This window comes from Rhagoletis pomonella, unplaced genomic scaffold (genome assembly GCF_013731165.1).
Source record: "Rhagoletis pomonella isolate Grant_MI unplaced genomic scaffold, Rhpom_1.0 Rhpom_scaffold_00008, whole genome shotgun sequence".
Classification (NCBI taxonomy): Eukaryota; Metazoa; Arthropoda; class Insecta; order Diptera; family Tephritidae; genus Rhagoletis; species Rhagoletis pomonella.
The window spans coordinates 6,319,633-6,331,858 of record NW_023458562.1 but is presented as its reverse complement, the minus strand read 5'-3'; the positions used below and the strand labels follow the sequence as shown (position 1 = coordinate 6,331,858).

The 12,226-nt window shown below is 36.9% G+C and overlaps 1 long non-coding RNA gene across 1 annotated transcript; it reads right to left on the bottom strand.

The window, feature by feature from the left end:
* Window positions 1-308: 308 nt before the first annotated feature.
* Window positions 309-11,546, bottom strand: LOC118745111. Its single transcript, XR_004993614.1, has 3 exons — window positions 11,529-11,546; window positions 444-568; window positions 309-376 (listed from the first exon to the last, which is right to left on the bottom strand). It is a non-coding gene; the product is annotated as an uncharacterized LOC118745111 (long non-coding RNA).
* Window positions 11,547-12,226: the final 680 nt, after the last annotated feature.

Here is a 12,226-nt window from a genome sequence, read left to right as displayed (position 1 = left end):
GAGAAAAAAACATCGCCAATTCATATTCTAAAATGTATGTTTTAGTTTTTAAAATTAACATTTTCAAATCGCTTTTTAAAACGATCGTTTGATAATTGAAAATTCTCATATTCAGATGAGATTCTAAAATGTTTATTTTATATTCCAAAATATGTATGCGTTTCCAAATATGATTTTGAATTTCTATTTTGATTAAAACACAAAGTCATTTGATATTTAAAATTATACATTGTCATACATTTATTGATATGCGTACATATGTAGACATACTTACATATGTATTAATTAGTTACAAAACTTAATAACGGAAAGATATGTACATATTCTGGCTTTTCCTCCACGGGCCTTGATAATTTTGATTAACGCTGGTTAGATCCTGTAATATACAATTACAATTATTATTAAATAATGGATTAGAATTTATTTTTGTAAGCAAGTCTTACCAAAGCTTTTCTCTAATCAACGTTCCCTTCATTAAGTGGCGTAACGATATCATATTTCCGCACCCTTTTGCTGAAGAAGCGAATGCTTTACATACATACATATGTATGAATGTAGCTGGAATCATCTACACAAAATTTTTTTGACAAATAATACAAACAGATGAAAAGTATTTCAGTTTTATAAGTAGCTTTGAAAATTCTAATACTAAACGTTCTCGCTTTAAACCATTCTTATGTTTAATTGACAGAAACGAAATTTTCATTTTTATTTTAGACGTGCTTCGTTTTACTTTTCTGGTTGGAAATTTTGTCGCTCTACAATTTGTAGGAACAATATTCTAAAACGTTTCATTTTAGTTTTAAAAAGGCACATTTTTGGCGTAATTTTTTTAATTTCAAATGTTCTCCTCTGTCAATAGACAAAATATGATATAATGTTCGCTCTTATATTGCGAGCATTACGTTTTAAAATCTGTTATACAAGTAGTGTATTTTTAATTTGTTTGAAGTAAAATTATTATATCGCTATTTTTATCGATTTTGTTATCGATATTTTTGTCGATTTTTTTATCTATGTTTTTATCGATTTTGCTATCCATATTTTTATCGATCTTGTTATTGATATTTTTATCGATGCTTTCGTTTTGCTATCGATATATTCGGAACTTATCGATATAATAATCAATTTCGTTATCGATATTTTTATCGGTTTTGTTGTCGATATTTTTTTATTGATTTTGTTACCTCCAATTAAATGCAACAGTAAAATGTTGATTAAGTATGAAATAGGTATGTACGAAAATTGTCAGCCTTTGTAACTTGCGGGGCATACTGTGCCATGTTTATGTTAAAAAGATAATTGATTCAACCGTATTGAAAAAAATTGTTGACAACAATTAACATCCATCAAAGAATTTTTCAGTGCTTTACTTTTCGTAAACACTTTAAAATTTGTATTTCAACTCTATTTACTCAAACCCTAAGTATAAAAATTAATACCAGTGTCAACCCTTTTGCAAAATATCTGAATCAACGAGCTTGTAAATTTTATTTTCATTCTGCCAAACATTTTTCAAACACCTTTCGTATGGTACTCATCCCGTAATATTTAATCTTAACATTTAAAATTGGTGAAAACGAAAAATGTTTATAAGCCGAAGATTTCTTAGATACCTTTCGTATGATACCAAAAGTCTAATATGTAATAAATGTTTTAAATTTAATTGAATTAAAATTTTCAAATAGGTGGCAACCCTCTTTAAAAATAATTTCCCAGCTAAGCTTTCGTAAGCCGTTTCTTTTGACACCCTTTTTGCGACATTTTATTTACCTTATCATGTTAATTGGATTAAATTTTTTAAACAGATGGCAACACTCTTAAAAAAAATTTAAAATTAAGCTTGCTTAACCCGCTTTAGTTTGATACCCATATTGTAATAATATGTTATTTATTTCATCAATTTAATCGAATTAAAATTTTTAAACACCTGCTAACCGTCTTCGAAAATATTTTCCATGAAGCTTTCTTAAACCTCATGTCCAAATTGTAACCTGATTTCCAAATTGTAATAAATATTTCATAAATCATCCGTAGTTAAATGCGACAGGATCAGAAAAATAATTGTTTCATTTGTTATTGTTTTTCTTATGTGTGAAACTCTTATTTGTTGTGGTCTTTTCTTATATTTAGACCTTCTCTTTGTGGTTTTTTGTTACATGTGGAAGTTGTATTTGCTTTTGTTTCTTCTTTTTAGTATTATATGGGTAAATATATCCCTGAAAAAAAATGGGACTAATCCGGGATGACTCCGGGAGCAATCGCAAAGGAGCATGCGACTAATACCACTTTTGATCTCTTTATATGGAATGTACTGATCGCTTTTGTTTGGGCATGTCCTATGAAGAGACTAATTAGTCACTTTTAAAAAATAAAAATAAAAATTTTCGCCAGCCGAGATTCGAACCGGGGTGCTCAGTTTTGTTAGGCGAATACTCTCTTTATGTGCCAACGCCGCACATGAAATTTCATTGACTAAGAGCGTACATATCATTAAATCGTTAATATTACCCGTTAGAGATGTGTTGGGGACTAATTGATCTCCAATTATACCCACAAGGGATGAGTCGAGACTAATTGACCTCCATTAGTACCCGTATGAGACTAGTTGGGACTAATTAATGCCCAATTGTACCCGATTGAGAGTAATCTCGGAATACTCTCTTTAGAGATTAGTCGCACAATTTTTTGCAGGGATTGTTCACATTTTTGACCATAACCAGAGGTGGGCACTACCACAAACAAGCGTGAGCTAAAAGTGAGCATGTGTTAGTGTACCTAATTCAGTGGTCGGCGCTTCATACCACAATTGTGGAAGATCACCTCACACCAGCGTTGCCGTTTTGCTTAAATTTAAGCAAAATTGCTCAAGTTTTTCCTGACTGTTAAAATGTTAAACTTTTCTTCGTTTTGCTAAATATTTTTATTAAAATAGTCAAAAAGGATAATTTTCCTCAAAAATTCATAGTCAGAAGAGTTACTATTTCAATAAAATTTTCAAATGTATTTTAGGAAGACTCCAGATCCCACATAAAATTCCAGCAAATGTTGCTCTACGCAATTCCCGATCTGCGGTCGTCGCATTTTCAAACCTCCGAGTGTACTTCTGCCGTTCGGAGGCGACCTAGAATTTTAGGTCCCTTCATTCGTGAAAAGATCAACACGCACATTTTGGATAACATGATGCCTAACTCGTTTTTTGCATGCATTCAAAAAACTAGCGAAAGGGCAGATAACTATTATAGGAGTATGTGTTGAAAGCCTAAAAGAATGTGTAAGATGGCCTACTTAAGTAGAGATTGTTGATTAATTTCCATTATTCCTTTTCAGATCATACATTTAGTCTGCACTTAAATGGCTAATTTTGCTATTTAAATATGAGATATGCAACCCCGTGTTTATACCAAACAACCAAGATTGATTGGTAGGTTGTTTAAACAATCCCACCAAATCCCACCTAAAACAATCAGCTGTTCAGCAGAAAATATAAACAAACATGCAAAGGCAACAACAATTTCAAGGAATAAGCAGCAGTGCTGCCAATTGTTTGGCATATTTAAACAAAGTTGATGTGAAACCGAATGAAGCCTAAATGGCATTTAAACAACAATCCACAATTAAACTTAGGTTAGGTTAGGTTACACTGGCCGGCTGATGCGCCTTAATTAGACCCGTTGGTCCTTTGTAGTGCCAGATGGAGGTCCGTTTTACTGCGATCTAAAGTAGTCGTCGTATAGGACGTCAACGCTTTTTTGCGAAGTTCAAGAGTGCCTTAATATCCAGTTTTGAAACCTCCTCTAGTCCTTTAAACTGCGAAGCTCCGAGATAACTAAGACGATTTCTAGCTAAGGCCGGACAGAAACAGAGGAGGTGTTCTAACGTCTCACTCATGCCTTCCTCCCTGCACTTCCTGCATGCGTCACTGTTACTAATGCCCATTCTGCTTGCGTGGGATGCCAGTAGGTTGTGGCCCGTCATTAGGCCGACAACTGTCCTGCAATCCCTACGTGACCGTGTAAGCAAGAAATGGGTGTTTCCTTTGCTGCTATTGCACATGATCTTGGTGGTTTTGCATGTCGCTAATGCGTTCCATCTCCCCCTGATCCGGCACCCAGCTCTTTCGGAAATTTCATTATAGATCGTTTTTTAGCGACTTTTGTATTTCCCGTACTGGTTCGCTAGCAAGACGGATGGCACTTTTGGCAATCTCATCAGCTATTTCGTTGCCTAAAATGCCCTTGTGGCCTGGAACCCAGTATATATGCAGCCGTTTACTCTCGGCCGCCCTGTCTACTGCTTCCCTGCTTCTAAGGACATTTTCTGACGCAATACGATGTGAGATTATGGCCTTAATTGCCGCCTGGCTATCGACATATATATTGATATTTTTTATATAATTTCCTGCGTTGCTAGCTATCTCAGCAGCTTTCCCTACAGCGAAGACTTCCGCCTGGAAAATACTGCAGTACTCTGGAAGCTTGAAGGGTTGCCTAAGGTCTAGCTCGGCGCAATAGACTCCGGCGCCCCCTCCATCAGCCATTTTTGATCCATCCGTGTAGATGTTATACGATCTGCTGGCGGGTCGCGTGCTCATGCGCCATCCGCCCTCCTTAACCGTAGCTTTAAACCTTCTTTCCCAGATGAAGCGTGGGGGTATGTGGTCTATTTTGTCCTCCATCCCCCTGCATATCGAGCTGTGCCCGAAGGTTCTTGCGGAGAATTCACCTAAGGCCATCAATCTCGTGGCGGATTTCGCTGCAGTGCTCTCCACCGCGATGTCGATTGGTGGTAGGTCAAGTAGCCTTTCAAGTGCCGCCGTTGGATTGGTCCTTAGCGCTCCTGTTATGCACAGTGCAGCGGGCCGCTGTAATCGCGCCGTAGAGCAATATCGGCTTAACTACCGCTGTGTAACACCAATGCATGAGGCCAGGGGATAGGCCCTATGTGGTACCCAGCATCCTTTTACATGCGTAAAGGGTACCACTGGCCTTTTCACCCTTTCCTCCACATTTAGCTTCCACATCAGTTTGCTGTCCAAAATTACTCCCAGGTACTTGGTGTGATTCTTGATTGATAGCTCCGCCCCGTTGAGCCTCGGGGGTTTCCACGCGGGGATTTTGTACCTTCTTGTGAACAGTACCGCATCCGTTTTGTCAGCATTTACCTCTAAGTTGACTGTTGTCGCCCATCGATGTACGACCCTTAGAGCGCTTTCCATTACGTTACTGATGGTGTCTAGGAATTTCCCCGTAACAACTATAGCTATGTCGTCCGCATAGGCAATTAGTCTGGGTGCTTTCCCTTCGAATTTTCCCAGAAGCTCATTCGCTACGAGTAGCCACAGGAGTGGTGACAGAACACCACCCTGAGGAGTTCCTCTATGCGCTAGTCTGAGCAACCTGGCTTCGTTCCACTCCGCCTTAATTTTCCTGCAGCTCAGCAGGCTTTTTATCCATAGTAGGATGGCAGACTCTACCTGGGCTGCTTCTAGGCTTTCCATTATTGCCTCATAGGAGACATTATTAAATGCCCCACTTATGTCCAGAAAGATCCCTAGGGCATATTCTTTATGCTCCAGAGCTTTTTCTATTACCGCGGTTAGTGAGTGAAGTGCAGTCTCAGTGGATCTACCCTTCGTGTAGGCATGCTGCGCCTTTGATATGCTGGCCGACGGCAGCTTATCCCTAATGTAGGCGTCCAGAATCTTTTCGAGCGTCTTTAGAAGGAATGAGGTTAGACTAATTGGTCTGTACTCTTTCGAATAGAGGGGATTTCCCTTGCCCGCCTTCGGTATGAATACGACCCTCGCCTCTCTCCAAAGGACAGGCACATAGTTTAGTCTTTAACATCCCTCGTATATTGTTTTCAAGTATGGTGTCAGCACTGCGGAAATTTTTTGCATCATGGCTGGAAAGATACCGTCTGTGCCTGGGGACTTAAACGGCCCGAAGCCATCGATTGCCCACCGTATTTTTTCTTCCGTTATGATGTCCGGGGGGACATTTTCCACGCTATCTCCTAGAAGTTGCAGATCTATGCTGTCTGTACACCCCGGAAAGTGTGTGTTGACTAGGTCTTCCAGCGAGTCCTCACTGCTTCCAGTCCACTCTCCACATTTTTTACGTAGTAACCTTGGAGTAGTCGGGTTCTTGGATAGCAATTTCCTTAGCCTGGCTACCTCGGTTGTTTTTTCTAATTCGCCGTAGAAGCTCTTCCACGACTCCCGCTTGCATTTATGAATCTCTTTCTTGTATTCCTTAAGTACTTCCTTGTATTCCATCCAGCAGAACTCGTCACCGGCTACCTTGGCCAGTTTGAAGAGTTCCCTAACATTTTTGCTAAGTGCTGCGAGCCCCCTGTTCCACCAAGGTGGCTTTGAACCTCGCTTGGCATGTAGCGGAGGGCATGCGATGCGATAAGCTTTATTTAGAGTGTTGGTAAGTGAGACTACCAGTTTCTTCAATTCAGAGTGGGAGTCACTTACCCTATACTTGGTTAAATTCTTCCTCAGTACCCTTTCATACAATTCCCAGTTTGTATTCCTGTGATTTCTGAAGGTTTCGCTTTTTGTACGGGCTGAGAATTTTACCTGAAATCCTACATACCTATGGTCAGAGAACGAGGGTGTACTAAGCACCTCCCAATTCTGTACTCCGATTCCCCCACTAGAGTGGAGTGTTATGTCAAGGACGTTCTTCGAGGTAGGGCCAATATAAGTTGGTTCCTCACCCCGGTTAGCTATATCTAAATTACTTATTAATATAAAGTTTAGTAAAGACTCACCCCTTTCATTGGTATCTCCACAAAAACGTGCTGCCAAGTGGTGCTGAAGTCGAGCAATTACTAAAAATAGCCAAGTGAGAAAAGGGGCCGTGAAGGTCAGATTAAAGCGATCTGTTGCACCATTGGGTATATCGAACGCTCCTGCGTTGCGATTGGCCCAATGGATGTGATTTTTCAATATTATTATGCGTTCAAACTTGTAAGGTATTTCGTCTGAAATAAGTATATGTATGTTGCATTTCTGTAGAACATGTTTCGCACCTATTTTAAAATTGCCACCAACTATACTGTAAAGCTTTTAGGACATTCACTATAGAACCGGGTCATTGCCGCCAGGAAGTTAAGAGGAAAAAAATCTTCAAATTTATTTCGTTTTGCGAATAACCGTGCTATGAAATGCTGCACAGTTGGAGAATTTGAAGAACTTCTCCACGGATATAACACTTTCCTTAGGTTATTTAAAGCGGCAAATGACCACTAAACCATAATCTAAGCAGATATATGTGCCAATAAAAATCGTAAACGTGAATTCTTGGTGAAAATGTTGGACCGAAAAGTTTCAATAAAATAAATTCAATTTTGGGCGGGACGAAGTTCGCCGGGTCTGCTAGTACATACATTAGTACATATATCAATAATACATGTATCGAATTTCAAGTAAATCAGACCATAAATAATTTTTTTTCGAGTAGATCGGTCCACATGGTCTACCTATCTGGCTGCCACCAGAACAAACTAGAAGACTTTGAAATTTTTTTTTTTTGTATTATATAACTTGGAAGTTTAGATGTTATTAAAATGGTAAAATATTAGTTATTATTTGCTCCATATGCAAGTGATCGGTATTTTCATCGCACACGCGCCATCATGTTCTGCACGACGGCATCATCGACTTTACGCGATGCGCACAACTACTTTGTTTTGCACTCTTCAATATTTTTCACTGTTTCACCTGTTTTCTTCAAGATTCCTTTGACAGTTGACCAATATTCCCCAATAGGACGTGGCTCTGGGCTATTGGGTGGATTGCAGTCGATTGAATAGTGCAAACCCTACAAACTGTCGAATAGTGCAATCTTTAATTTTTATCAATTTTACGTGTACTTAAGGCCGGATCATTTATAAACTCGTGCAAAATGGTTTGTCTCGTTTCTAAGTCGGTTGCCATTTTTAACTCAACTAGGAATCAAATTCAAATGAAATTTCTTCTACGTCCAACTAACGTCATGGTCAGCTTATGGTATTTGATTTTGAAAATATTGAATTCGTTTTGGGTAAGATATAAGCTTCCCAAAGTGTCGCAGTTTTGGTGTGTTCACCCTTTATCAGTAAAAAAAAATATCGTTACCAGACAAGAATGATAGAATACAAGATTGCGCCAATGAGAGAGAATTTTTGAGCGTAATTTTTGCGTGACGTCATCTTGGTGCAATTACGAGAGAGAAATGCCAAAACGCATATAAAAATATGTAAACAATGCAGAAAAATGTGTTAATTTTAATATTACATGACCCAATTTTGCAGGAATCAATAAATATACAAAGATTGATTAATTAGGAACACGTAGCAATAATTTTGGACATGTAGCCCTTTAGGTAAGTACGATTTTTAGCACATGAGCGTGGTAGTGAAGTTCATGTATCTATTTACTGTAGAAACCGCTTTTGTATGTATGCCATTGCCAGCAAACTAAACCAGCAACTGTCTGCTTTCACCATGGAAATATAACTACTACAATTCACCAATTAAAGGCCAACATAGTTCCATGTAGAAGCTCATAGCTCACACACATAGCACAAAGCTCGATTTGGTGTCTAATTCATGTCCTCCCCGGAAGAACTGCTTCCACTTTTTCGCCAGGTTTGCGTCCGTAGGAAACGAAAAAAAAAACTTATATTTCACGCTTTCCTTTGGTTTTCACTATTACACTTTGCCACTTCACACTTCATTTTGCCTTTTAATGTCTCAGTAATTGCTTAAAAAACCACGCAGAAATATTAACGCACAAATATTAAAATTGTTATTTTGTTTTTTTCGTATGCTCACATTCAACAATTGCACCAATATGACGTCACGCACACAGCTCATTCTGTCAAAATCACAAAGAGCGGTTTAGCGGTACCGCGATTGGCGCAGTCTCTATTTCTCTCAATCGTGGTTACCAGAAAATTAAGAGCCACAATTCTCACTGAGCCTGCGCCGTCACGAATCAGTTCTATCAGTCTCGCGACCGTCACCGAACCGTAAATTTTAGATTTCTGCTCAACACTATTTGGTTTTCGACTAGCTGACGTGTTTTTTATCGGCCGGAAAAATGTGTGATAATTGTGCCGACTAGATTTCTGTGGGCGAAATCGGGACGTATCTAAAGCATAAAATTTTGTTTCAAGCATAAAAAGGAATTTATTAAAATTTTATTTGTATATTATGTATACGAAAACAAATTCATGTATATCCTTTATGTATGCAAATTCAAATTACCAAAGTTTTTGTTTTGCATGTATGTAATACTAGCCGGCCACGGATGCGCGAGGCTTCGCCACGCGCTGAGTGTATGCATATGAATGTACATTTACGTATTTGGAGAAAAAAATCATATGTCATCATGTACTTCGTTTATTATATACATAAAAAATCTTGTCTTAATCCGTTCAGTAGCGTGGTTAAAATATATCTCGCCTTTTCTTTATACTATGTATAGCTGTACATACATATACTCAAATTAGCGAGGGAGAGAAGAGGACAGAAATACGCGACGAAACTAAACAAAAACATGGAAGTAAGCGTATTTTATTTGAATTTTGTGTTTCAAATATTTTTGACTGAACACTTAAGAACAATTATAGTGGCTGTATGTACATTAGGGTGGTCCAAAATAAGTAAGGTCGGAATTTTAATGCATCACTCCCTAGGATTGTTCTATATCGAAAAGAGCATACCCCTATTTTTTATTTTGAAATTAAAAAATATTTAGAGGTCGCTCAAAGCACCCAAAATTTTCCATGTATTTTATATGGGGAAAAAAACAACTTCGTAGAAGTGGTATAGAATACTTAAAAATCAATACTTTTCTACCAGAAAACTCTGCTTATCTGCAGGAGATTCCCAATAATAATACCCAATTTTTTATTTAACCATTTTTTTCATTGCAACTATAATTTATAGGTCTGCCAAAAACCCACAAAAACCCCGAAAAATGCAATGGGGCGACCAATGAAAAATCGTTAGTACTAAAAAATGGTTAAATAAACAATTGGGAATTATTGTTGAAAGTCTCCTGAAGAGAACCAGAGTTTTCCGATCGAAAAATATTGACTTTCAAGAATTCTATACCATTTCTACAAAAAAAACTATTTTTCCCATATAAAAATACATGGAAAACTTAGAGCGCTTTGAGCGACAAAAATAAAAAATTAGGGGTATAATTTTTTCGATACAGAACAATCTTAGGGGGTGAGAGCATTACAATTCTGACTTTACTGTTTTTGGACCATCCTAATGTACATACATGCTCACATATGCAAACAAAAAAAGCATCAGCTCCTTACGCTTGTTTGAATACAGCACCTAACAAAAAAAAACTATTTTGAAGAGAGAGCGCCTTCAAGTATTATATGTTAGTTATCAATTTTTAAATAGGTGGCAGCCCCATTAAAAAATAAAAGCTTATTTCACTTGATACCTCAGTCCAATGAACATTGAAAATCTTATTATTTTTAGAAAAGTGGTAACCTTACTCAAAAAATTATAGATTATTGAACATCTGGAGGCCAAGCCTTTTCACTTCACATCTCACTTTTTGTATTCATACCATGTTCGAATGAAATAGTCATTTTTAAATAGGTGGCAACCCTACTTAAAAAGTAATACGTTATTGAGCATCTAAGTAGGGTTTGAACGATACTATAGGGTATAAAAATGAGTACTTTAATACTCGATACCTTATTTGGTGATTTCACTCGATACTTTGCAAAGTACTCGTAGTATCGAATACTTTTTAAAAAAACACCATTTTTAAATTTGTTCTTCCTTTGGCAACCCAATTTTGTTTGCTTATATGGATTACTATCATTCAATTTTGCCCATCTCTTAAAATAAACTGAAATTTCGTGTAATCTGTTTCATAACATAAACCAAATAAGTTAAAGTTTAATGGCCTTTTTCATAAAAAAAATAAAGTAGGTATAAAGAGCTTAATAAAATGGCACTTTCATACATTTTTCTGTTTATAAACCTTTTTTACTTTTTATCAATAAGGCCATAAAACTTTACGCAAAGTTCACGAGAATGGAGAATTTTTAGAAACTTTTTGGGTATTTTAATCTATTCAACATTACGTATAGCCTACTACCGTTGACTTTTAATTCAAACTTGCACCTTATTATACAAAATTTAATAGGCTACAAAAATGCATACCCACAAACTTTACAAAAATTCTTAATAAAATTTGAAATTCGTGAAAGTATATTTGTGTTTGTATGGAATAGTAGCCTATGGCGAGAAACTTCCCTTCATCCCTTAAACGAAAAGGAATTTTTTGATGAGACTTAATAAGAATATTGACTTGCTAGTATAGGAACTATTTCTTGCAAGTTCTTCAACGGCTCGGAGCCAGTGAGTCGTTCGCAATCGTATGCTGCGAATGCCGCATTATACTAAAGCCCGCCTTTCGACATAAGCTACTATTCCATATGAACACAGATATATATATATATGTATATATGTACATTTAACGTTAAAATTACCTCTAACGTGAAAGTAAGATCTGCAATGAAATAAAAATCAAAAATTTAAAATTTTATTGTTTTAATTTCAGGAAATAACTAGATATGATTGAAGAATAAAATAATTTTAGTATCCCAAAAAACGTATTTTAATGAGTCCGATACTGAGTAGTATCGATACTTTTTCCCTGATACTTTTAGATTATCGATACCATGAGCTCAATGCCAGAATGAGTACTCAGTATCGATACCAAAGTTTGAAATTTCGAACTCTACATCTAAGAGCCGAGCCATTTTATTTGACACCCCATTTCTGATAATCCAACGAACATTTCGGGTATTATAATTTTTGAGACAGATGGCAACCCTATAGGAACTAGGGATGCAAATTTTGAGCAGTAACATCGATACATCGATGTTTCGATGCATCGGAGAAAAGAACATCAAGGCTAAAATACATCGCCAGAGAAACATCGATATTCGATGGTTTCCGATGTTTTGCAATTTGTTAATTTCTAGTTAAATTTAAAGCAATATTGAATACCTTAATAATTATGAATGTATTTTCCTGTATTTTATTATCCTTTCTATACCCTTTCTATTATTAGAAACAAAATGCATACCGTCGTAAGTTCGTTCGGGGCCTAAAGATCCTAGGCCTGATCGTGTTGATATTCTAAGGCAGAGCTTCTTAAAGTGTGTTCCGCGGAACCCAAGGG